Below are 27830 nucleotides of genomic sequence, written 5' to 3'. Positions count from 1 at the left end.
TTGCTTTGGTGGAAGATACGGGTGGGGGACCAAGGGCAGGGGGCCAAAAGGCAGGGGACCATGGACTGGAAAGGCCACCGGTGAGGACCAGTTCTGTCTTATCCGGATTAAGTTTAAAGTGGTTATAGTTCATCCAGTCATAGATGAAGGTAAGTACAGTATGGAATTTAAAAATAGAATCGTGAGAGGAGGAAAGGTTGAAAATAAGCTGAAGGTCGTCAGCATAGTTAAAGACTGACACTTCCATTTATGGTAAGGCGGCGATGAGAGGGTGAATATAGAGGTTGAACAGGAGAGGGGAAAGAGAAGAGCCCTGGGGGACCCCAAAGGTGACAGAACAGGGGGGAGCAGAGAAGCCCTCCAAGTGAACGGCCTGTGTCCTATCTTGTAAGAAGGAAGTGATCAGGTCGCTCCTCTCCCCTCGGCCATCTGGTCGCACCCAATGCTTTCCTATGGGGCAGCAAAGATGGCCGGGCTTTCCTGGAAGTCCCGATGAGGTGCCTTTTGCATCCGGATCCCAGCCAGAGCTCCAGGAGGTCGGGCGCATACACGCCTAGGGTCCCCTGAGCCTCACGGTGCACACAGGTTCCCAGAAAGAAGGGTAGCCTTCCTCCGGATTACTAGGGACAAGGTACTCTTGGACCCATCTCGGCCTAGTGGTCCTCTGCTGGCAGCTGGATGGGCCAGGGGCCCGTCCCTGGCACTGCCGCGTGCAGGATGCCCTGGATGGGGTCAGCCCCTTCGGCGTTAAACCAAAAACTTTAAAGGCTGAAGTAGAGAAGGGTTCCATGTGAACAGCAGTTGAACATGGGTCAGTCGGTCCTAAGAGATGGGCGAGCGCCGTTCGGAAGGGACGGGCGATGGCCTCCATTGCCCTTGGCCAAACTAAAGGGAGTCGGGTTCAGATCTCCGAACCCGGAGTGGTGGAAACGGCACCCTTGCTGCGTCCAGTGCAGTAACGCAAACGATCTTGGAGAAGCCGGCGGGAGCCCCGGGAAGAGTTCTCTTTTCTTTGTGAAGGGCAGGGCGCCCTGGAATGGGTTTGCACCGAGAGAGGGCCCCGAGACTTGGAAATCGGCGCAGTTCCAGCTGCGTCCGGTGAGCTCTCGCTGGTCCTTGAAAATCCAGGGGAGATTGTGTAAATCTCGTGCCGGGCCATACCCATATCCGCAGCAGGTCTCCAAGGTGAACAGCCTCTGGTATGTTGGAACAATGTAGGTAAGGGAAGTCGGCAAGTCAGATCCGTAACTTCAGGATAACGATTGGCTCTATTGGCTGGGTCGGTTAGGCTGGGGCGTGAAGCAGGGCTGGGTGCGCGCCGCGGCTGGATGAGGCGTCTCCCTCTGGGGTGGCAGCGACTCTGGACGTGAGCCGGGCCATTCCCGTGGATCGCCCCCGGCTGGGGTGGTCGCCTCTCCCAGTGCCACCTCCCCGGGGGTGCTGGGCCGGCGTTCTGCCTCGGCCGGCACCTAGCAGCTGACTTAGAACTGGTGCGGACCAGGGGAATCCGACTGTTTAATTAAAACAAAGCATCGCGAAGGCCACAGGCAGGTGTTAACGCGATGTGACCTCAAATTTGGAACAAAAATTTGTGTTTCTCAACATGCTCGGCATGCGCATCCAAGAGCGCAAAATGAGGCTAGACTAGCAGCTCTAGCAAGCCGCAAACCGTCAAAATTATGGTCACAGGAAGAAATACTGCTACTAGCAGAATTGGAAAAAGTATATGAAAATAAGAGGAATATTAATGCGCTAATGGTTCCACATTTTGACAACATAAACAGAAAACAAATTGAAGAGAAAAGAAGAGATAGAAGAGATGAAAGCAAAAAATCCGCAAAAGATGTACTGCAAGCATCAAATGTTTCTGAAAATGACTCTTGCGATGAACCAGAGGTTACAGTGGAAGTAACAACAGAAGAGCGCAGAGACTTCATCAATCGAAAACGTGCGCAAAAAATCAAGAACTTTGATGAGCTGGAAGACAGAATCACAGAAATTCGAGAAGTACACCCAAAACGTAGAGCAACACGATGCTGCTATGGATCTGATGGATGAGGTAGTGACTTACATCACAGAAAACACCACTGATATAAGTCCAACCCCAGCAAGTGTACCAACAAATGAACCAGCAAATGAACTCAATAATGAGCCTATGAACTCTGCTCAAGAAGAGCACCAGAATGCCTCAGTAGGGAACAAGAGAACAAAAAAAGACAAGAAAAATGGAAGGCTTAATCGGACGCACACGAAAAGTTATGCCAAAGCAAAGGGCAGCTATAAAGAATACCAGGCAATATTTCAAAAAGACAAAAAGAAAATTGCCAGGATTATAACTGATGGGGCAGAAGATGCCACTTGCTAAATCAGTGCTGATGAAATATTTCAATATTACAAAAACATAATTGAGAAAGAAAACAAGAAAAATCCTAATTTCATGCCAATTGATCGGATACCAGAGGATTATGAAATTAGAAATCTATGTAAAGAAATAACACTGCTCAAAATAACTCATGCCTTTGAGAACTCCAATTTAAAGAAAGCAGCGGGGCCTGATCAGATTGGTCTGAATGACTTGTATAAAGTGCACAGCAGACAACCAAGACTGCTGCCCAGAATTCTATCATCTTGGTTGATGATGAGAAGAGTACCAGAAATTATCAAAAAGAACTGATCAATTTTGATACCCAAGAATGTACCGATTAGTGAACTTAAAAAAATCAGTAACTGACATCCAATTAACATCGGTACTGCATTCATGAAGTTATTCACAAAAATATTAACTTAAAGACTCTCATTTTTTGTTGAATTGAATACGAGACAAAAAGGCTTCATGAAGGTGAGAGGTTGTCTCGAGAATCTGACTCTCCTGCAAAATATCATAAAAGGGGCACGTAAAAACAGTCACTCATTAGCAGTTGTGTTCATAGATATATCGATAGCCTTCGACTCTGTCAGTCATGGTCACATTATACAGAGTCTTGCAAGGCAAAGAGTTCCATCATACATCAGAGACATAATAAAAGACTTGTACACTGAATCAACACCATCTTTCAAGGGAATGAACAACTAAGCAACTCCTGAAATAACAATGAAATCTGGGGTCAAATAAGGTGACTCTTTATCCCAACTACTATTTAACATTGCCATGGATCCTCTGATCTGTGATCTTCAGAAAAATGGCAGGGGCTTCACATTTGGATCAGATGGTCTTATTGAGCAAATGTTCGCTCTCGCCTTTGCCGATGACATCGCTGTACTGAGCAGTACCTGGGAAGGAATGAGTACAAATCTGAAAATCATTGAAAAGTTCAATAAAAATACAGGATTAAAAATTAATGTGAAAAGAGACACATGTTTTTTATATCAGTCACCATAAGGATAACATCCAGGTTAACAATTGTAAACCATGGCAATTTGAAAAAGAAAATATTGAAAATATTCATCCAGGAGAAAGTGAGAGATACCTCGGATTGAACTTAGATCCACACACTGGTCATACAAGCAACAACAAAATTAATGAGGTTCTTGTCAATTGGGCTCAAAAACTTGATAATCTACCACTTAAGCCCACACAGAAAATAGACATTTTGTGTCAGTACTTGCTACCTAAAAATCATTCAAGTTGGAAATAACAGGAACAGAAGCAAAAACTTTAAATGCTCTGGATCAAACAATAAAAACGTATGTCAAACACTTTCGACACCTTCCTGCATACACATGTGATGGTCTCTTATACTCGAAAAGATCATTTGGGGGCCTCAGTATACCAAAAGTATGTACACAAATTAGTCTCAATAAAGTCAATAGTTTATTGTATCTCAGGGCAGCTCCAGATCTGTACATACCACATTTGTTCGTGCATGCAGAAGTAATAAATGAAAAAATGTATAACATCATCAAAACGCACAAACTTAACATTTCAGACAGTGGGTTTCTGAGTTATGATGATTTGAATTTGTTAGCAACGTATGATTGGAGAAAAGAAGAATTTGAGAATTGGGCAAATCTCCCTGTCCAAGGTGATGGTATAAAATATTTAGCAAGTAATCTAACTTCAAACTTCAGCAAGCATAACAAAATGAAAGAAAACCAATACATAGCTGCGCTGATGTTAAGAGCAAATGTTTTATCTGCGAGGGAAACCATCACTAGAGGAAGAAATCGTACATTTGCTACTTGTAGATATTGTAATGATGTTTGCGAAACAATTTCTCATATTTCAGGCGCATGTCCAAAAACCAAAGACATTTGGATAAAAAGACACAACAAAATTCTGGAACTGCTCATTGATAGAGCAAAAAGGTGTGGTTGGATGGCATATAGGGAACCTCATGTTAAGAATAATCAAGGTGAACTATGAAAACCAGATGTAGTATTAATAAAAAATGGTTCAATTTAGTATAGATGTGAATTGTATAGATGTGAAATTTTTACAATTTTATAGATGTGCATTTTCTAGTTAGATGTGTAATTTGTAGATGTGTATATTTTATAAATGTGTGCTTATAACAATTTAGATATAGTTGTGTAAATCATACTTATTGAAATGTCTTTATTGAGGAATAGGTCTCAATTAAGCTCATACACATGGTTATCACACATTGATTATTGATGTCCTGCTAATCATATTTTAATTTCTCAGGACTGTTCGTAGACAATTTTAAATTGTTGGAATAGTACTGCAAGGTGTACTATCTCCGGCCTATACGTGATCCCAGTTCCAGTGAGGACAGCTTTCAGTGTGGCTGTACTCTGGAGAAAAAGAATGTTGTATTGTTGGAAGCAAAACCGAATTGACGCTGATAGGCAGCATAATAACCCAGAATGAGCCACCGCGAGGTAGTAGAGAACAGCCAAATGCCTCGTCATCTAATTAGTGACGCACATGAATGGATGAACGAGATTTCCACTGTCCCTCCCTACTATCTAGCGAAAACACAGGCAAGGGATCGGGCTTGGCAGAATCAGCGGGGAAAGAAATTCCCGTTGAGCTTGACTCTAGTCTGGCACTGTGAAGAGACATGAGAGGTGTAGGATAAGTGGGAGGCACTCGGGCCGCCGGTAAAATGCCACTACACTTATCATTTTTTCACTAACCCGGTGGGGCGAGGGGCTCTCGCTTCTGGCTCCAAGCGCCCAGCACTCGCCGGGCGCGACCCGCTCCAGAGACAATGGCAGGTGGGGAGTTTGACTGGGGCGGTACACCTGTCAAACAATAACGCACGTGTCCTAAGGTGAGCTCAGGGAGGACAGAAACCTCCAGCGGAGCAGAAGGGCAAAAGCTTGCTTGATCTCAATTTTCAGTATGTATACAGACCGTGAAAGCGGGGCCTCACGATCCTCCTGACTTTTTGGGTTTCAAGCAGGAGGTTTCAGAAAAGTTACCACAGGGATAACTGGCTAGTGTTGGCAAAGCGTTCATAGCGACGTCGCTTTTTGATCCTTCGATGTCAGCTCTTCCTATCATTGTGAAGCAGAATTCACCAAGTGTTGGATTGTTCACCCACTAATAGGGAACGTGAGCTGGGTTTAGACCGTCGTGAGACTGGTTAGTTTTACCCTACTGATGATGTGTTGTTGCAATAGTAATCCTGTTCAGTACGAGAGGAACCACAGGTTCAGACATTTGGTGTATGTGCTTGGATGAGGAGCCAATGGGGCGAAGCTACCATCTGTGGGATTATGACTGAATGCCTCTAAGTCAGAATCCCCCCTAAACCGCAATGATACCGCAGTGCCGTGGCCTTCAGTTGGCCTGGGATAGCCGGCCTCTCTTGGAGGGGGGGCGGTGCGTAGAGCTGCTCGCTTGGGGACCGGATCGTGGAAGGAAGGGGGCCGCCTCCATCACCCTTAGTGCACCGCATGTTCGTGGGGCACTCGGTGCTAAATCATTCGTACACAACCTGATTCTGGGTCAGGGTTTTGTAAATAGCAGAGCAGCTACCTCACTGAGATCTATTGGAAATCATCCTCTGAGCCAAGCTTTTGTCTCTCCATGCATGGGTGCCCACTGACACCTCCCTCCACCACACCCAGGGGTGGGTCCCTCTGCTGCCAGGCCGGTGGGAGGGATGTGGAGGGGGTAATGCGGGTCTGCCGGAGGCCGCGTCCACCATGTACCCTCCGGCATGGGGGCCTCCCCCTCCTGTCCCTGACCCACCGGGGTGCTGGGACGGGGGCCACTATCCCTCGTGGGTCAGCAGGGTGACCAGATGGCCTCCCCTTCCCGCTGCTCCCGGGCAAGTAGGGCAGGGAGGTGAGCAGCAGCCATCCGGGGCAAAGAACCTCCAGAGCGGCGGCCTCAGTGGGCCCCGCCACACTCGCCGGACTGCAAGGGTGGCTGGGTATGGCACCCTCCAGGGCCATCTGGGTGCTAGGTCGTCCTGGGCCATCTGGTCGCCTGGCTGCGGACCAGATGGCCCTGCGGGCAGGGTGACCAGATGGCCCTGCGGGCAGGGTGACCAGATGGCTCTGTGGGCTGGGTGACCAGTTGGCCCTGTGGGCTGGCGGTCGGGCGAACTCCAATTTTTGTCCTTCCCCAAAAATCTATAGGCTCCCACTACGTGGGGGCTTAATAGTCAAGGAAAATGGCAGGCCGTCGGGGAGAGGACGTGGCCTGGGCTTAACCCTCGTTGGTTCTGGCCAAGGGTCTAGGCGCTGGGGACAGGGGTCCACCGGGGCCCAGGGAAGCTCTCCCTGGCCTGGCTAGGGTTCGGAAGCTGGGACCGGCCCAGGGCTTGAGCTCCATCCGGTAGGCCCAGGGGTGCATGAGCCCCCCTGTCCTGCAAGCCATCAGAGGGTCTGGGTGCTGGGGAGAGGGGACAAGGGTCCACCAGGGCCCGGGCGGCTCTCCCCAGCCTGGCTAGGGTTCGGAAACTGGGACCGGCCCAGGGCTTGAGCTCCATCCGGTAGGCCCCGGGGTGCGTGAGACCCCCGTCCTGCAAGCTATCAGAGGTCCGGGTGCTGAGGACAGGGGTCAGCGGGGCCCGGGGAAGCTCTCCCTGGCCTGGCTAGGGTGCGGAAGCTGGGACCGGCCCAGGACTTGAGCTCCATCCAGCAGTCCCAGGGGTGCATGAGCCCCCCGTCCAGCAAGCCATCAGAGGGTCTGGGCGCTGGGGATAGGGGACAGGGGTCCACCGGGGCCTGGAGAGGCTCTCCCCAGCCTGGCTAGGGTTCGGAAGCTGGGAACGACCCAGGGCTTGAGCTCCATTTGGCAGGCCCTGGGGTGCATTAGCCCCTCGTCCTGCAAGGCATCAGAGGGTCTAGGCACTGAAGACAGGGGCCCACTGGGGCCTGGGGAGGCTCTCCCTGGCCTAGCTAGGGTTCAGAAGCTGGGACCGGCCCAGGGCTTTATCTCTATCCGGCAGGCCCCGGGGTGCATGAACCCCCCATCCTGCAAGCCATCAGAGGGTCTGGGCACTGGGGACGGGGGACGGGGATCCAACGGGGCCTGGGGAGGCTCTCCCTGGCCTGGATAGGGCTCGGAAGCTGGGACCGGGCCCGGGTCTTGAGCTCTGTCTGGCAGGCCCCGGGGTGCGTGAGCCTCCCGTCCTGCAACCCATCTGAGGGTCTGGGCACTGGGGACAGGGGTCTACCGGGGCCTGGGGAGGCTCTCCCCGGCCTGGCTAGAGTTTGGAAGCTGGGACCGGCCCAGGGCTTGGGCTCCATCCGGCAGGTTGTTTTTGCATTTGTCACCCCGAGTGGGACGGGTATGCTCAGACGTTTTTCCTGTACTCTCCACACCACTGGAGTCAAGCTATCCTGGCTGATGAAGGGCTGATAGCCAGAAACCAGTCCTAGGATGCTTGATTGCAGTCCAGGAAATACATGGCTTGGAAGTTTGGGCTGGACTGTTCCCATAAGGCACAGGGTCAAAGCTGATTTGCATATGGCCATGTCTGAACTGGGGTGGTGTGGTGTGCATAAAACAATGGATTTAGGCCCAGATCTCTGTACTGGGGTGAATGTATGACATTGTTGTGCATTCTGTCCATCAACTGTTGTTTTTGCATTTGTCACCCCAAGTGGGACGGGTATGCTCAGACGTGAGTCACATGCTTTCCATGCCATTGGAGTAAAGCTATCCTGACTGATGACGGCTGGTAGCTAGAAACCGGTCGTAGGATGCTTGATTCCGGTCCAGGGAAGATATGGTTGGCAGTTCGGGCTGGACTGTTCCCATGAGGCACAGGGTCAAGGCTGATTTGCATATGGCCATGTCTGAAGTGGGGTGGTGTGGTGAGCAAAAAAACTATGGATTTAGGCACGGATCTCTGTACTGGGGTGAATGTATGACATTGTTCTGCATTCTGTCCATCAACTGTTGTTTTTGCATTCAGGATTGATACGGCCTGTCATAGGGGTGACTGATAGGTTTCTATGTGCAGTGATATAAGGTAGATATAGGTAACCTATATTTTAGTACGAGGTGCATGCACCACATTACCCAGGCTGCAGTTGCAGTCCTGTGGTGTCATTTTGGAAGGCTCCCCCAGGGGTGGCATAATACATGCTGCAGCCCCTGGTAGGCCTCCGGGGTACCTATGCCCTTAGTAACTGGTGTACCGTATATTAGGGACTCACAAGGGCACCTCAGTAACCAAACTGGAGTGTACCTGTATATGCATGCAATCAATTTAGAGAGGAAGCAGCTAGGCTGCTCTTTATGCACTTCCTGTTGTTTTTTTCTGCTCTGCTCTTGCTTCTTTCTGCAACTAACATGCCTCTTTCTGCACTTTTCTTGCTTCTTTCTAGACCTCTGTTGCTTCTTTCAGCAATTATCTTGCCTCTTTCTGCATCCCTGTACCCTCTTTCTGCACCTTTCTTTCCTGTGTTGGTACCTCACTTGTCTCTTTATGCACTTATCTTGCTTCTTTCTACTCCTCTATTGCTTCCTTAGGCAATTCTCTTGCCTCTTTCTGCACCACTGTACCTTTTTTCGGCACCTTTCATTCCTGTTTCGGTACCTCACTTGCCTCTTTTTGCACACCTGTTGCCTCTTTTTTAACCTCTGTTGGTTCCTTCTCACTGCTCTTGCTTCTTTCTGCATCTCACATGTATCTTTCTGCACTTCTCTTGCTTCTTTCTACTCCTCTGTTGCTTCTTTCAGCAATTCCCTGTCAGGAATCTACAGATTGCAGCAACCTATGTTCCCCTGTGGCAAGATAAGACTCGTGCAATTGTTAAACCCAATCGGGTGAATGTGTGGTATCCGTGCCATTGATTATTGACTTCCACATTCCCTGTTTAGAGCACATTAGGTTTTCAGTAGTTAGTTATCAGGATACATGTCTAGTATTCCCTTAAGATGGCCGCCGTTTTGGACGCACGTTGCACTACAGTAATGCGCGGTCTAGTGTATGTAATGGGAACGTGAGTAAGGAACTGCGCACTTCAACGAAGTTCGTTCCTGAGGAGACAGTTGTTTTCATGGCTCCGCATCTATTTTCATGACGGGAGCTTAAAGTCCTGAGAGAGTTTCAGTTTCCTGGTAAAGTTTCTCTCGCCGAAGCTTCAGGGCGGAGGAAACTAAGTTTAGTTAATTTTGAATTCTCGAATATTTGAGGAGATTGAGTAACTAAGGCTATCTGAGTAAGTCCTCAGTATTCTTCTGCAGTCCTCTGGTTAATAGACTTGCCCTTGTCCTAGACTTCAACAACATAGACGGAATTCAGCTCCGTTTCAAGTCACAGACTCGGAAGAAATCAGTCAGCAGTCAATAAAAGAACAGCGCTCCTGAACTGAATACAGAACAGCACCAAGTATTGAACTTCGGAGCACAGACAGTAAGAGAGCAACATTACTAGCGATAAGCAGCGAACTGGCCTCTCCTTCCTTCTTGTGCTTGCCCTATCCTTTCCTTCCCATCTGTTCCTACCTTGTACCTTTTTGCGCGCTTCAGGAAGATTCCTTGGCCTTTGAGACTGCATGCAAGCTAGCAGAGTTCTACTAATCCAGAAAGAAACCCATTCACGGCAGGAGTGAGAGGTCTTTCAGGTATTTAGAGTACTGACAAATTTATAGTAGGAAATTCTAGAGATTAGTCCAGAAGTAATGTTAGTATTATTTACCTTACAGTAAGAAAAGTCCTCAGCAGAACACTCACCTATACATGAAGAGTAGCAAATACCTTGAAAGTCACTGGTAGGACAAGTTTTAACTTTTATTATAAAGTGGACAGATAAGGTGGGTTGTGTTGTTGTTTATTCTTTCCCCCTGTGTGTATTAGGTGCCTCCTCGACAGACGGCAGTCGCTATTCAAGAGTCCAGCAATTGGTGCAGGAGGCCACAGTTTTCAAGGTGTCTCTTCTTTCTTCCACTTCCCCTTTTCCCTTGGTCTGGTGTTCTCAGCTCCAGTAGCAGAGCCACTGGAGAAGGGCGATTGGGACTAGCATCGATACTGCCCCTGTGAAGTGTTTCGAGCCTTCTGACATTCCCTTGCCTCTTTCTGTACTTCTCTTCCTTATTGTTGCACCCCTCAGCCACTTTTTGCACCTCTATTGGTTATTTCTGCACTGCTTTTGCTTCTTCCTGAACCTCACTTGTCTCTTTCTGCACATCTCTTGCTTCTTTCTATACTACTGTTGCTTCTTTCAGGAATTCCCTTGCCTCTTTCTGCACTTCTCTTCCTTCATTTTGAACCTCTCTTGCCTCTTTTTTCAACTGTTGGTTCTTTCTGCACTGTGCTTGCTTCTTTCTGCACCTCATTTGCTTTCTCTGCACTTCTCTTTTTCTTTCTACACCTCTTTTGCTTCTTTCAGCGATTCTCTTGCCTCTCTCTACCCCCTGAACCCTCTTTCTGCACCTTTCTTGCCTGTTTCTGCACCTCTCTTGCCTATTTTTGCACCTCTGTTGGTTCTTTCTGCACTGGTCTGTTGTGTTTCTATCTAGGACCCTAACTAAATATTTCTGAATCATGCCCTTATGTGGTTACAACGAAACATATCCTTATAAAGGCATAGGAATCACGTCCATATTTAGTCATAGCCAATGCAGTCCAAATACGGCAAGGCTACTCCCATAGACTCCTAGAAAGTACAACAAGTTCTTAAAAAAACCAAGCCTCCAGCAGCCCGGGAATTCCCCCTGCTTTTGTTTTGATTTGCACAAGAACTCCTGGAGTCCAGAAAGAACTGTTAGGTCTTAGTGACGTCTTATGTCCAACCTTACGTCAAACCCGGCACCTTTCAGGTATAAATATACCAATGTTGCCTTAAGCAAACACAAGGTGGTTTGGAGCAGAGCGGCTATCTACTTGCCCGACTCCCAGCTGATGCGAGTGCCGAAGGAAGCCGACCCTCCCATTTGACGCACTAAGAGAGACGCTGTCTTTTCTCCTGCCGAGAAATTCCAGCTCCAGTGTTTCCAGTCACCCTTGCGGGTTGCTGGGAGATCGAGTTCTGAGAGAGAGATACAAGACCTCTTTCATTCTAGAAAAAAGGTACGAAACTGATTAAAACCTTAAGAGAATTATTGATTCAGATTCTTGGCAAAAACCAAATTTACTTAAACTGCAACTTACTTACTCCTTCCCACGTATTAGGCTTAGGTCAGGTACACCGGGTTAGGCGTATCTTAGAAGGACCAGTTGAGTACGTTAGTCAATGTTTTATGTATGTATATATTTTATCCGTTTTAAAGTATCATATGGCTTAGAAACCATATTAATGCTTTTACAGTAATATTTTATAATACTCCTTTTACTGTACGCACTTTACTTTATGATAAGTATTGCAATTGTGGCAATTAATTTCTCTTGCATGAGAAAGAAGACTGCTCAATAAATAACACCTTTTATTGAAAACGCCCGTTTCTCTATTTCTCTGCACTCTGTTGAAATTAAGCATGCACGATTGACTGAGTGAAATAGCTGTCTATTGTTTTCACACGACTCTAGAGATATAATCTTTATTCTGAGGGAGTTGTCATGTTTATGCGGTTGTCAGAAACTAATCCCGTCTTGTCTATTCAGGAAAGTTAACTCATTCCTGTTCACTCGAGAAAGTTTCTAGTGACCTCTGAACTAGCTGGCATAAATCTAACATAGTTAGTAGAGACCTAGATGACCTCAGTCCTACGCGTACACTGCTGTTTATGTTATTCCAATGCGCAGAGCCTATTGGGAATATAGGAACTACACTACATGGTGCCCAACGTTTGGTAAGGGCATAATCTAACGCAAGTCATTAGAGTAACTCAGTCGTGCTTTTCACACAGACCCCTTTTTCCCTTAAAAACTCCAAAAGACGTCTGGAGTGGGTAAAAGGTTAATATCCGCTGGAACTTAGTAGGATGAGAATCCTAGGTATTAGTTTCTGGTTTAGTCAACGTTGAAGGATACAGTGTTCCAAAATATTATGCACCTAATCTTTGTTTCCTTGAAACTTGATCTGCAACAAAAAACTTTCGGTCAGTAAAATGCCGGAAGGTGATGTAAAAAGAGATGCCTTGGCAGCTCAACTAATAGCAGATGACACAATTCTCCAACAGAATGACCCGAATGTTATATTCATTCCGGTCAATTTAAGAAGAACTATAAGTCTTAAACTTATAGGGAATGGACTATCATCGAGAGGTGGTACAGTCATATTTGTGGTAGAGGCCCATGAATATCGGCAGACAGAGGTATTCTATTCATGGATACATTTTCCAGCAGCAAACGCTGAGACGCAAGATTTCCACTATTACAAGATAGAGGAACCTCTGGATGAATACGCTCCTTTCGAGGATGTTGAAATTCCACTAACATACCAAGAGCACCTGCTCTGGTTTAATGGCGCCCTAAAACATCAAAATCACATTACCAGGCTCGGTCCACTAGGCAGACCAGAAGCTACGTGGCTGGTTCTAGCCAGCTACAAACCACATCCGGACATTGAAAAAATGTCAAGCGGAGAACTTTTAGTTAAACTAAAAAAATTAAAAAAGGCATATAGAGAATTAGTTCAATTGGCAATTGACGATATAACATACCTTCAGAAATTGAAAGAAACAGATATAGCAGAACAACCTTTTGAACTTGCCAGAATCATAGAAAAATCCTATGAAGAACTAGGAAGAGATAGTTTGGGTGGGAAACCACTAAAACCCCAACTAACTGAAAATCCTGAAAAAACCTTTATTAAAAATAATCTCAACACTCCAAAAAAGAGTTGGGAGGGTAATAAACAATCCACTCCCAGAGGAAAACGGTTTCAGTCCAGAGGAAGGTCTCCTCAACGGCGAGATAGATCTCCAGACAAAGGAAGCAAGTCTTCCCAAAGGCAACCCTCTGAGAAAAGATACAACCTTAGAGATAGGTATAAAAAAAGAAAACCTGACAGATATCAAGATATTGATACACGTCCCTCTCGATCTTTTCAGACTCCCTCACGGAAATCGGAAAGAAGAAGACGGTCAGAACACAAAGAAGAGCACGTCAAGTCCAAAGACAAGGAACCTGCTCATCAAAGTAAAAAATTACAATTTCCAAAAAAGAAGGTAGCAAGTATTAAAATAAAACATGCCGAGGATACTGAGGACACAACGGAAAATGGAGAGTGGGCCCAGGCAATGCTAGACAGCGTAGCAGAAGTGACCATAGCTCGAATGATCCTGATGAATCTTCTGGAGACAGTGGACACGAATGAATACATTCAAGTGGAAACTGCGGACACCAGAGTTAGCAACCCCATAAATTATATGAAATAGCATTGCGTATAGAGGGGGACAAAAGTAGGAAAGTAAGGGGTCTCTTTTGGGACATCCTTTCGAAAGGCTATGACATCCTGTTAGCTGAGAAAGACTGGCCACCAGAGTTTGTCAGGGAGTGCCCTCATAGCGAAGAAATGATTTTGCCTGCCTTCTCTTATCATATTCCAATTCATAAAAAATACACATTTGCAAGAAAATGGGCAGATTATATAAAAATCATGTAGGATGGGATGAGGATTCTCCTCCCGACACAATCCAGTTAAAAAGTCAACTTACTGCACAAAGGCTGTACCCAGTACAAGAAGCTAAAAAGCAAGTCAGGGAGATCTTAGATCAACTTGAATATCAGGGGGTGATTGAAACAAGCACCTCACAAATGAACAATCCTTTTTTTCCTGTCTCCAAGCCAGGAGATTCATATCGTCTAGTTTTGGACTACAGACACCTAAACTCCTGCTGCAAGACATTTGCAGTACAAAACTCACACAGTGCAGCACTAATGAATAACATCGTGCACAAAAAATATAAAACAACATTAGATATATCTAATGGATTCTTCTGTCAAAACATTGCACCTGAAAGCAGGTATCTGACCGCTTTCTCAACAATGGGGTCACAGAAACAATCCTGTCGACTCCCACAGGGATTCAAAAATAGCCCAGGATTATTCTCAGCAAGGGTAACAGAGTTACTACAAATATATGATGATGAGGCATTATCTTATGTCGATGACATCTATCTAACAGATGATGCCCTGGAGACACACTTGAAAAGAGTGAACACCATATTACTTGGGTTCGCAGCTGAAGGGTATAAATTCAACTTTAAAAAGTCACGAATTGCTCACCTAACTGTCCTACATTTAGGATATGAATTATCAAGTGAAGGCAAAAGCCTAGCAGACAACTTCTTAGAGAAGTGTGCAGTACTCGAAGCACCAAAAACGCTGAAGAACTTACAATCAATACTAGGTTTCCTGAATTTCGGAAGAACGTACATTCTAAATTATGCAGAGAGAGTTAAACCTCTCTATGAATTAATAAAACCTGATTTCAAACCAATTAATCGGACTCAGAAACACACAGAAATTTTAAGATCATTGCAAACAGACATGTTAACTAAAACAAAATTGCAAACACACGCAAACGAACGCAACCTTGTAATCCGAGTCATCCCAGGAAGATGCGGATTCACCTACCTGACCTCTAATGAGGGAGAAACGGAACAATAGCTTACAAATCACACTTGTACACACAAGCTGAAATGAAATTCTGTTCTACTGAAAAAATTCTGACTGCGGTTCAAACTGCTGTAGCAAAAGAAAGAGCCCTAGCCCAAGGCAAGAGCATATCTGTTTTAACAGTAGTATCAGCACTTGAGGCAGTAACAAGACCATGCATTAGATCCAAAGTGGATACAATGGGAAAATTCTTTTGCTGCAGAAGACGTGAAACACGCTTTTGACCCGAATATGAAAAAAACTAAAAGATCTAGAATATGAAAATGAATATCCTCTGACAATCGAAATTCTGCCTCTAGAACAATACAACTGTGTAATCTACATGGACAGATTTGCACAACACTATGATGTGGATAAAAAATCCTACAATGCAGCGTGCGCGATTGTTAAAGGTCGCTGGCGCTTTGGTAAATTCAGACCAATAATCAACAACACTGAATCACTCAGAAACTGTACAGCTCAGCGAGCTGAAATAAGATCTTTAAAGATGGCGCTTGAAAATGCCGAACGCGAATTGCCCACACTAATAGTGTGCGATTCGCATTACTGCGTCCAGTCTTTCAATAGGAGCATGCAGACCTGGATTCAAAACGGTTACAAAGATGACACAGGTGCCACAATAAAGCAAAAAAGCTATGGGAACAAGTAGTTATTTTGCAGAAAGAACTACGAAAGACTCACGTGAAACATACACTGAGTCATCAACGTGATGGCGTTTACGTTGTATGGAATTTATTGGCTGATAGAGCCACAGCGGCAGCTGGTCCACCGGCTTCCGTAGCCACTAAGAAGCGTTCAGAAAAACAAATAGATGGAGAAACGCTGCTAGCAGTAAAAGCCTCATTGGAAGGCATCTATGCAGCGTTACCTCTGAATTATCCACTCAGTAATACATACCTAATTGATGCGAACTCCGTTCCTTTTGCTCAAATCCCTGGAGTGGGGGATAGAGTAATTCCAAACACGAACCAGAGAGCCTTCTTGATTGAAGAATCACACATGGGATTGTGTCTGAGGCACCAAGAGATCTTGAAATCTCTAATAGAATTACAATCACAATACTGGTGGCCGGGGATGAGCGTGCAAATTTATAAATTTGCAATGAATTGTCAGGACTGCAATAGAGATCGCAGATGTGAACCGGACCAGACACCTGCCCACACACCTCTTTTAGATAGCATCAGGTTATCTAACATCAGACAACCACACGGAAAAATGCGATCCCATAATTATTAAGACTAGATTCACTAAAGATGTAGGCCCCAGCGCTCGGCTGACGCCAGAACTGTTATAAAAGATTTGCGAGTCTTTTTTGGCATATACGCAATTGGCATGCTACATTCTGACCAGGGTCCTGCGTTTAGCTCTCGAGCTTATAAAGAGGGCATGACCAGCATGGGCATTGCATTGCTGTACTCTTCTCCCTTCCATACTGAGGGAAATGCGGTAGTGGAAAGAAAAAAACGTGACATAAAGCAATCTATAACAGCGAGGGTATTGGGTTCGGGTGATGGGTGGGTCAAACATCTAACAAGTGTTCAACGTAGTCTTAACAATCTGCCAAGAAATTCTCTAAAAGGTATCACTCCTTACGAACTATTGTTCGCCACTAGAATGCAAATCCTGGACTTAGATTGTCACACTTCAGTTGGAAGGAAAAAGCCTTTGATATCAAAGATCGTTTGGCTGTTTTACAGGACTTAAATGAAACAAGAAGAAGTCTAAGTAACATAAAGTTAAAGCCAACGGCCACTGAAGATAAACCACCTGTCCCAGCAAGATCTGTCTGGGAAAAGATCGCCTTGAAGAAGGAATTTGGGCCTTCTTACAAAAAAGCAGTACCTGTCTTAGCTGTCAGCAGAACAAGATCAGTAGTACTACTGCCCCTTGCTGGTAAAAAGGAGAACCGAGTTGTATCGATCGACCTGGTTAAACCACAATCATGTGGCCAATAATAAGTAGTAGACCCAGTGGACTCCCAAGAAATAGCAGAAGACCAAATCTTGCTACAATCCAAGAAGTTGAAACTGAAAGATTAATCACTTTTGATACACCTGTAGTGAATAAAAAAGGACTATGCAACAAAGCCATGGAACTTGTGCCTCTTGAAACCCAAATTGCAACAGTTCATCAAGAAACACCAGTCTACAATGATGTAGCATCAGACTATACTAATGAAACAAAGAAAGATCCAAAAACTGAAAGAAATCCGGAAGCAATTCCAACAATTGACAGAACTGCATCTGGCTACTTCATCAATTTTGATGACTTTTCCGATGATCCAAGTGAACATGGAGACAAGCCAGCAACAAAAACGTTCAAAGAAAAAGTGACTGAACTCGTTCATCAACTAAAAGAAACATATCTGATTTCACCATGGATTGAATTTTGGATTGTGTTAGGTGTACTTTTCCTCCTGTTTTGGCTCATCATTGGTTCTATGTTGTGAGGAATTTCGTTCTCCTACAGAACTGTGCATAGAGATTTGGAACCTCAGTGAATTAGGATGACCCAAAACTCACCTCAGTACCCAAAATCCCCTTACCAAGCTAGCTACAGTATCTCAGTGGTCATAACAAACTCCCAATGTTTAGACAAACCAGAACATGAACTTATAATACCTCAGGTATCGTGGAACACATGGGCACTCTTTCGTTATACAATCATTTCAAACCAGAACGTGGAGCAACTGAGGACACGTGCACATTTGAAATATTTATTTACTAATGCCGTTTTCTCAAACGCTGTATCTTAGATAATACAAGGAAACATATTATTAGAAGCAAAGTTATCAGCATAGTTACTAGTCCATAAAAGGCAAACGGTGACAACATACTAAAATGCTGAAATGAATAGGGTTAACAACACCTAATTCTCACCCTCCTTAACTAGCATATTATATTAATATCTAAGAAGGTCTCTTTGGGTTTTAGCAGGGCGGCCCCATACCTCAAGATCCTAGTGTGAAGGGATCACATCATCTTCCACCAGCTCTCTGCATGCGAACCGCATCAAGTGTGTAACGTGTGCTCTAAACAAAGCAATATAAAACGCGCGTAAAGCCAGATTTTGGCAGCAGCTGCATTCATGTTATGTCTAGGAAGGTGCGAAGATCAGACCTCACAACAACACTGTGTCGAGTTATCCTTGGAGGCTTCAGCACTCACTGTGCAGACATATTTTACCAAGGAAAGCTGATATCAGAGCAATAACATATTATTCTCCTATAAATCACAACGCTCTTCTAGGTTGAAAGCTAAAATAACAATTATGTGTTGTGTGCAAAAGCAGCAAAAGGAAAAATGGCGTTTAAACTTTTAATAAGCTCATGCTAACTTAACACGGTATATAGGTAAGCATTAACTATATGACACCCCCCAATGATCCAAGCACGGACAAAATAAGGAACGATAAGAGCAGAATAGGGACATATCATGAAAGCAGAGTTCAATAATAATGAGCTAGGGTAATTTGGTAAAAACGTGGTGAAAAGGCCTTATAGAGTTCAATAAAAAAGTTCTTAACTTGCCAAGCTATCATTCAAGCCAATAGGTCTAGGTGTAAAAAAGTTTGCACGCAAAAGGTCCAAAAAAACTAGTAATCAGGGGCATTCCATTAGCAAAAGTCTCGAAGGTGTTCAGGACAGGACTGAATATGCAAAATATGCAGCAACAGCCTCCAGCATTAAATCACTGTCATCATCCTAAAACAGTTCAGCCATCCAATTCATTAGTGGGAAAGAACATACGTGCTCCTCCAGTAGCGGACCCTCTAGCATCATCAGAGAACAACTCGGTGGGGTCTCAATATAGCTCTGTGCCAAGAAATATTGTGCTGCTGCGAGTATGTTCCAATGACCCATTAGTCCATGCATCGCTGCCAATGCCATAATCCTTTCGCCAGAACAAACCTACTCGTGAGTAACTACGGGACTCATCAGGTGATTAAAATCAACGTCAGGAGACACCGTCTTACAGAGACACAAATCAAGAGCCCAGTCGAAATCGCAGCTTAGGCAATGAAACAGAGGCTGGACACATGTGAAATAGGAAAATCGAAACGATAATCCAAACGCCGTGCTTAAAGTCGCAAGCGGCAGTGTGCCATAGTATTCAAGCATCCGGTTGCGAAACAGTGCCACGTGGGGCTGAGCGGCTTCTAACACAGGACGGGCATCCATTTTTAATAAAACAAAATATCACCAGAACGCCTGCAGCCACCGCCAGCAGAACCGGTAATCCACCAAACAGGCTTGAAAATATAGAATGAAAGAAAGCGGGGATGACTCCAAATATTTTCTCGAAGTAAGTCACAAGACCACTGCTAACTATCTTAAAAAAGTGCGCGAGGCCAGAAGTGGAGGAGGCATTAAAGATTTGATGAATAAGCGCGCTGAAATGCAATAGCAAATCAGTATTCAATAGCGCCTGCACCTCTGTGCACGTGTTAGCTATGTGAAGGACAAATGTTTCTCAAACCGAACTCAGGGCCACCTCTTTTTGAGACAAAAGGGCTCTTATTCTACTCATACCATTGAACTCTGCTTTCAAGGTTGGGAGTCGCGGCCAGATGGAAACATCCTAATTCCCACGTGTAGGAGGATACAGAACGTTTTTGCAACACACCACACGTTCTGATACTGTTACCACATAAGCAATACCTTTAATTAACCCACAACAGTCCTCGTTATTCAAAAGTAAATAACTGCCGTTTGCCGGTAATGTAAAAGTAGGAACGATTGTGGGATCTGGAGTGCCCTTCAAAACACAGGCTAAATTTGGCCGGTCCTGGTTACAAGAACCGTGTAATTGGATGTGTCTACATATTAATGAGTGATCCGGTGATTCTGTGCACTCCTCCCATTTAAGAGAAACTTCTTTTTCGTCTTTCAGGCATCGATAAGTGAATGGAAGAGACCAGGCCTCATGTAGAAACGAACTACCGAGTGCTTCATATCTGCCTATCGCGATATATCGCATACAATTTGTAAATTTGTACAAAGCAAAAGGTAATGTAATAAACCCGTGGATAAGCCACGTCGCAGCAGTGGCTTCTGCCACAGAGAACGGTAAAGACTCCACTCTCTCAATTTGTAACATGGAAAAAGATGCATCCCGCATTGAAAGCATGCGCTGCTTGTCAGTCAAATTAAAAGGGGCAAAGAGGGAGGACACGTTCATGTGTGACCAAGGTACCTTACCAGCCTTAAGCGTCTGCAGGGTCCATGCAAATTGCATAATGGAACGCAATTGATTCTGACCATGGTATAATACAGACACTTCATTTTGCACAATATCAACAACAGAAGACACAATGTTATTTAACGTATAAATGCGGGAAAAAAGCATGTTAATACTATTATCCACAACAGCAAGCACCTTTTCTAAATTAGCTTGATCAATAGCTCTAAGGCGTGTAGCAGCCTCAATTTGTGATGTCTTCCAGATTTCAATGTAAATCGCATATATCCATCTTTTAGATCTACTACTAGCCGGGCCCTTTATGAAATCGTTTAAATCTACATAATCAGTGAGCTTGGATAGATGCAGTTTAACCGCAGCCAAGGTAGAATGTTTCAGCCAATTCTGACATAATTTGCCTACCGAATAAGTGGTGACAGAATGGTCAGTATCAAAGCGGGGATCAGGTCTGACTTGTGTAAACCCATCAGCCAAACCAAGAAAACGACGTTGGCATGAATCAGAACTTTTTTGCCACATCAGCCAACCTTTTGAATCCAAACTGGAAATGTTAAAGGACGCATTTTGCAATGGAGCTTGCAATTCACTAATGGAAAATTGTGTAATATTATTCCAACCAGAATATTCTTCTAAATCAGGGACAGTAGGTGTATTCAATTTTTTAGAAGTAGCCAATCCAAAGCATGTTGTTTGAGAAATGGTAGAATTTAAAAACAACATATCATTTGGGATAAGACATGCACGGTGCAAAGCCTCAGTGCCTTGTACCTGCCAGCTTTTAGAACCCCAAACTGATTTAGGGTCAATTGTTTCCTTTCACAGCTCGTAGCCCTCTACAGCTAACCAAAGGACTTCGAATACAACAATTTAGTATCTGTAAGTCTAACCTTGGACATGGACTTCTGTGTCATTTTAAAACAAAAAGACTCAGCTTTGGACTGATTAAAGTCGGTAAAATAAGTGTACTTTTTCAAGAAAGTACTCAAACTGCCTTGTACAGGAGCTGGGCAATGTTCCCACTGTGTGTAATTTACAGTAGTCCTTCTGCAACTTGTTTTATGCAGATAATGGTTACCAAAATGTTGGAAGCAAAATACTTCACCATAATTAGCAGAATCTAAGTATAAATCTTCAGCATCAAAGGCAGCATACTATTTCAAATCAGAGAATAATGCTTCAACGGCCTGAACATCCCAATCATCAGAACGTATGTTTTGTTTCACTACATCTCGCATGTTTACCCTGAGCACATTAGGGACATTAACAACTTCAGTAGGGCCATGGATTTGAAATTTTACCGCATCCCACACAATCCCATCAAGAACAGGCCAAGCAGTGACGTTTACAAAATTCAAGTCTCTTTTCAGTCTGTGTGCTGAATGTGACGAGGAAAGGGGGGCCAAAGTTCCATTAATATGTCGAATGCATGTTCTTTCCTCGACATAGTGTCCATCGACAAGACGAGAAAAATAAAACACAAAACCAATTGACAAAAAAAGGTAAATTGAAAAAAATACCAGCCAAATATATGTCCAAGGGGGATCAAAAAATGTTTTTTAAATAATGTGGCATAAATTGCAAAACGTGAGGTCTTATTCCAATTTTGTGAAACTGTGTCACAAGAGAATCTGGATTCTGTGGCCAAACGTGTTTGCAAATCAGGCATCGATAAGTCAGTTGGGTATGTGTAATCAAGTTCATCAACGTGATCAACAGGTAAAGTACTCAATAAAGGACTGGAAACAGCAGGCATCTCGAGGGCCACCTCAGGTATAGGATTAGAAGCAGTGGCCAAAACAGAATTTCTCACAATCGAAGGACAGGAGACCGCCGGAGTCATACTAAGAAGAATCGGCCACTCTGTGTATCTTGACATTGTCAATAGAGATTAACCTGTTTTCTTTACGACCTGGAAGTGGTGGTAAAATGACTGTTTTTGTGCCCTTCACTCCAAGCACAGGAACCGGAGCTCGATAGGAAGGACCAAATTCTTTCTTGTTATTGATCTTCTCACAAACCAGTTCCCCAACTTGGGGTTGCCAGCCAACTACCGGGATCTGCAACGCATCATCCGATGTGAAGGGCAAATGTTCCTTTGCAAGACTGTCTCTGGTCTTTTGTAGATCCAGTAATACATGGAAATGTTCATCTACGTCAAAGGTTGTGGCTCGGGCCACGCCGTCTAGACCGTCAAGGTCCGGGACAAACATCTTGATACCAAAGAGCATTTCGTATGGGGTCCGCCCACCCAGTGACCTTCTAGGGAGATTATTAAGAGCACGCTGCACGCCATTGAGGTGGGCCAACCAGTTTCTGCCAGTGCCTATAACTCATGCTGTCAAAGATTGCTTTAAGTCACGGTTCATTCGTTCCACTACACTGTTATCCTCAGGTCTGTAGGGAGACGAAAACTTGACTTGGACCCCCATCGAAATCATGGCATCCTTATACGCCTTAGAGGCGAAAGCCGGACCCTGATCCGAATGGAAGGTGCCACAGGCAACAATCCCTACAAAGACACGCAAATCTCTTATGACAGTCCTTGAATCAGCGCTGTGATGTGGCCATACCCACACAAAGCGTGTGCATGAATCAACTGCTACTAAGATGTACTTTTTACGCAGTATCAGAAGAAAAAGGACCGCAGTGATCTAAATAAACACAACCTAGCGGTTTATTAGATATGTACAACTGTGTCTGTGGTTAACGCGCAGCAGTCGAAGGTTTAATCTGCTGGCAAATGTCACATTGAAGGACATAGTCTCGCATCTGTTTGTACAGTCCCCGCCACCAGAAACGTTGTTGTAATTGAGCTACAGTGGCCGAGACGCCCACATGCGCAGACGCCACACCTTCATGCGTCGCTGTAATCAAGCTAGCCCTGCGATCCGAGTTGGGAATCAAACATTCTCCAACTTCAGGAATTTTCACAAAAGGAACCTTATCGGGACTTAAGTGGTATGTGTACTTCGAAGGGAACACCGTAGGATGTTTATCTCCCTTCTCAATGGCAACAACAGCCGCCAAGATGTGATCATCAATCTTACTTTTGGACCGTGTAACTGCTGCAACTAAGTATGTAGATACCGCTGATTTCACCGCTTCATCAGCAAGCGAGTTACCCACAGCGTGAACTCCAACACGCTGATGGCCGAGAGTATGAATCACAAACACGAGTGGCAACTGCTCTTTGAGCTCAGCCACTCGAACCCAGATCATTTTATGTTTTATTGTGCTACATTTGGAATCACGAAAGTCATTCTGAATCCAATAAAACAAGTTTTCATTGTAGGACTGTACACAGTAATAGGAATCACTTACAATAAGAGTCGTCACACTAGGATCTGCGTACTCCAACGCGAGTAAGAGAGCACGAAGCTCATACAATTTCACGGTGCAGTCCCTTATAGTCTGCGTATGCATAACTCTGGACTTGAACTCATCGTTCACCATGGCACCGACCACAATGGCGCATGCGGAAACGTAGGCGTGTTTAGAGCCATGCGCAACCTGCGCCGAACCATCAGTGTAAATGATGCAATGGAAATCCTCCAAAGGTCGCATTGCTAAAGGATTCATACTGTAAATACTCCTGCGATCATAACGTGGCGTCAAAAATAAACGTGACATCCTGAGATGTCAAGGATGCAGCCCATTGAATCCACCGAGGGTGCAAAGCTTTAGAGTTTGGTACACTGGCTTTCGTAACTGCCTCCAAGGCAGGACACGGGGTAACAACCAACATGCGTTTTCCCTGTGACCGGGCACGTTCTTTAAGAATTGCCATCTGCACAGCCGTTAAAACTTTCTCCACTGTGGAAAATCAGCCAATTCTGACATAATTTGCCTACCGAATAAGTGGTGACAGAATGGTCAGTATCAAAGCGGGGATCAGGTCTGACTTGTGTAAACCCATCAGCCAAACCAAGAAAACGACGTTGGCATGAATCAGAACTTTTTTGCCACATCAGCCAACCTTTTGAATCCAAACTGGAAATGTTAAAGGACGCATTTTGCAATGGAGCTTGCAATTCACTAATGGAAAATTGTGTAATATTATTCCAACCAGAATATTCTTCTAAATCAGGGACAGTAGGTGTATTCAATTTTTTAGAAGTAGCCAATCCAAAGCATGTTGTTTGAGAAATGGTAGAATTTAAAAACAACATATCATTTGGGATAAGACATGCACGGTGCAAAGCCTCAGTGCCTTGTACCTGCCAGCTTTTAGAACCCCAAACTGATTTAGGGTCAATTGTTTCCTTTCACAGCTCGTAGCCCTCTACAGCTAACCAAAGGACTTCGAATACAACAATTTAGTATCTGTAAGTCTAACCTTGGACATGGACTTCTGTGTCATTTTAAAACAAAAAGACTCAGCTTTGGACTGATTAAAGTCGGTAAAATAAGTGTACTTTTTCAAGAAAGTACTCAAACTGCCTTGTACAGGAGCTGGGCAATGTTCCCACTGTGTGTAATTTACAGTAGTCCTTCTGCAACTTGTTTTATGCAGATAATGGTTACCAAAATGTTGGAAGCAAAATACTTCACCATAATTAGCAGAATCTAAGTATAAATCTTCAGCATCAAAGGCAGCATACTATTTCAAATCAGAGAATAATGCTTCAACGGCCTGAACATCCCAATCATCAGAACGTATGTTTTGTTTCACTACATCTCCCATGTTTACCCTGAGCACATTAGGGACATTAACAACTTCAGTAGGGCCATGGATTTGAAATTTTACCGCATCCCACACAATCCCATCAAGAACAGGCCAAGCAGTGACGTTTACAAAATTCAAGTCTCTTTTCAGTCTGTGTGCTGAATGTGACGAGGAAAGGGGGGCCAAAGTTCCATTAATATGTCGAATGCATGTTCTTTCCTCGACATAGTGTCCATCGACAAGACGAGAAAAATAAAACACAAAACCAATTGACAAAAAAAGGTAAATTGAAAAAAATACCAGCCAAATATATGTCCAAGGGGGGATCAAAAAATGTTTTTTAAATAATGTGGCATAAATTGCAAAACGTGAGGTCTTATTCCAATTTTGTGAAACTGTGTCACAAGAGAATCTGGATTCTGTGGCCAAACGTGTTTGCAAATCAGGCATCGATAAGTCAGTTGGGTATGTGTAATCAAGTTCATCAACGTGATCAACAGGTAAAGTACTCAATAAAGGACTGGAAACAGCAGGCATCTCGAGGGCCACCTCAGGTATAGGATTAGAAGCAGTGGCCAAAACAGAATTTCTCACAATCGAAGGACAGGAGACCGCCGGAGTCATACTAAGAAGAATCGGCCACTCTGTGTATCTTGACATTGTCAATAGAGATAAACCTGTTTTCTTTACGACCTGGAAGTGGTGGTAAAATGACTGTTTTTGTGCCCTTCACTCCAAGCACAGGAACCGGAGCTCGATAGGAAGGACCAAATTCTTTCTTGTTATTGATCTTCTCACAAACCAGTTCGCCAACTTGGGGTTGCCAGCCAACTACCGGGATCTGCAACGCATCATCCGATGTGAAGGGCAAATGTTCCTTTGCAAGACTGTCTCTGGTCTTTTGTAGATCCAGTAATACATGGAAATGTTCATCTACGTCAAAGGTTGTGGCTCGGGCCACGCCGTCTAGACCGTCAAGGTCCGGGACAAACATCTTGATACCAAAGAGCATTTCGTATGGGGTCCGCCCACCCAGTGACCTTCTAGGGAGATTATTAAGAGCACGCTGCACTCCATTGAGGTGGGCCAACCAGTTTCTGCCAGTGCCTATAACTCATGCTGTCAAAGATTGCTTTAAGTCACGGTTCATTCGTTCCACTACACTGTTATCCTCAGGTCTGTAGGGAGACGAAAACTTGACTTGGACCCCCATCGAAATCATGGCATCCTTATACGCCTTAGAGGCGAAAGCCGGACCCTGATCCGAATGGAAGGTGCCACAGGCAACAATCCCTACAAAGACACGCAAATCTCTTATGACAGTCCTTGAATCAGCGCTGTGATGTGGCCATACCCACAGAAAGCGTGTGCATGAATCAACTGCTACTAAGATGTACTTTTTACGCAGTATCAGAAGAAAAAGGACCGCAGTGATCTAAATAAACACAACCTAGCGGTTTATTAGATATGTACAACTGTGTCTGTGGTTAACGCGCAGCAGTCGAAGGTTTAATCTGCTGGCAAATGTCACATTGAAGGACATAGTCTCGCATCTGTTTGCACAGTCCCCGCCACCAGAAACGTTGTTGTAATTGAGCTACAGTGGCCGAGACGCCCACATGCGCAGACGCCACACCTTCATGCGTCGCTGTAATCAAGCTAGCCCTGCGATCCGAGTTGGGAATCAAACATTCTCCAACTTCAGGAATTTTCACAAAAGGAACCTTATCGGGACTTAAGTGGTATGTGTACTTCGAAGAGAACACCGTAGGATGTTTATCTCCCTTCTCAATGGCAACAACAGCCGCCAAGATGTGATCAACAATCTTACTTTTGGACCGTGTAACTGCTGCAACTAAGTATGTAGATACCGCTGATTTCACCGCTTCATCAGCAAGCGAGTTACCCACAGCGTGAACTCCAACACGCTGATGGCCGAGAGTATGAATCACAAACACGAGTGGCAACTGCTCTTTGAGCTCAGCCACTCGAACCCAGATCATTTTATGTTTTATTGTGCTACATTTGGAATCACGAAAGTCATTCTGAATCCAATAAAACAAGTTTTCATTGTAGGACTGTACACAGTAATAGGAATCACTTACAATAAGAGTCGTCACACTAGGATCTGCGTACTCCAACGCGAGTAAGAGAGCACGAAGCTCATACAATTTCACGGTGCAGTCCCTTATAGTCTGCGTATGCATAACTCTGGACTTGAACTCATCGTTCACCATGGCACCGACCACAATGGCGCATGCGGAAACGTAGGCGTGTTTAGAGCCATGCGCAACCTGCGCCGAACCATCAGTGTAAATGATGCAATGGAAATCCTCCAAAGGTCGCATTGCTAAAGGATTCATACTGTAAATACTCCTGCGATCATAACGTGGCGTCAAAAATAAACGTGACATCCTGAGATGTCAAGGATGCAGCCCATTGAATCCACCGAGGGTGCAAAGCTTTAGAGTTTGGTACACTGGCTTTCGTAACTGCCTCCAAGGCAGGACACGGGGTAACAACCAACATGCGTTTTCCCTGTGACCGGGCACGTTCTTTAAGAATTGCCATCTGCACAGCCGTTAAAACTTTCTCCACTGTGGAAAATCGCATTTCAGCCAAAGTGTACAAGTGTGACTTGTAAGCAATAGGTACTGTGTCTCCTTCATTAAAAGTAAGGTACGTGAAACCCACCGTCCCAGGGATGATTCTTATCACCAGGTTGGTGTGGTTATCACGAGTCAGTAAGAATTTAGAAGCGAGCAGATCAGCCTGCAAGGATTGCAAAATGGCTGAGTGCTCAGGCAGCCAGCATGATTTGGAAAAAGTTGGTTGTATCAGAGCATACAAAGGATTGATACGCTGGGCATAATCCGGAATGTATGTTCTACCGAAATTTAAGAAACCCAGTAAAGACTGTAATTTTTTCAGTGTCGTCGGAGCGCGCAGCTGTGCGCATTTCTCCAGGAAGTGAGGAGCCAAACCTCTACCTTTGTTGTTGAGCTCATAGCCCAGGAACAACACTGTG

The 27830-nt window shown here is 44.7% G+C and overlaps 1 pseudogene; it reads left to right on the top strand.

Moving 5' to 3' along the window:
• Positions 1-4962: 4962 nt before the first annotated feature.
• LOC144820799 (28S ribosomal RNA) lies at positions 4963-5990 on the top strand (annotated as a pseudogene).
• Positions 5991-27830: the final 21840 nt, after the last annotated feature.

The sequence above is a fragment of the Lissotriton helveticus genome, chromosome 2_1 (assembly GCF_964261635.1).
Source record: "Lissotriton helveticus chromosome 2_1, aLisHel1.1, whole genome shotgun sequence".
NCBI lineage: Eukaryota > Metazoa > Chordata > Amphibia > Caudata > Salamandridae > Lissotriton > Lissotriton helveticus.
The sequence above is the reverse complement of the archived record's forward strand: the minus strand, read 5'-3'. Positions and strand labels throughout refer to the sequence as shown.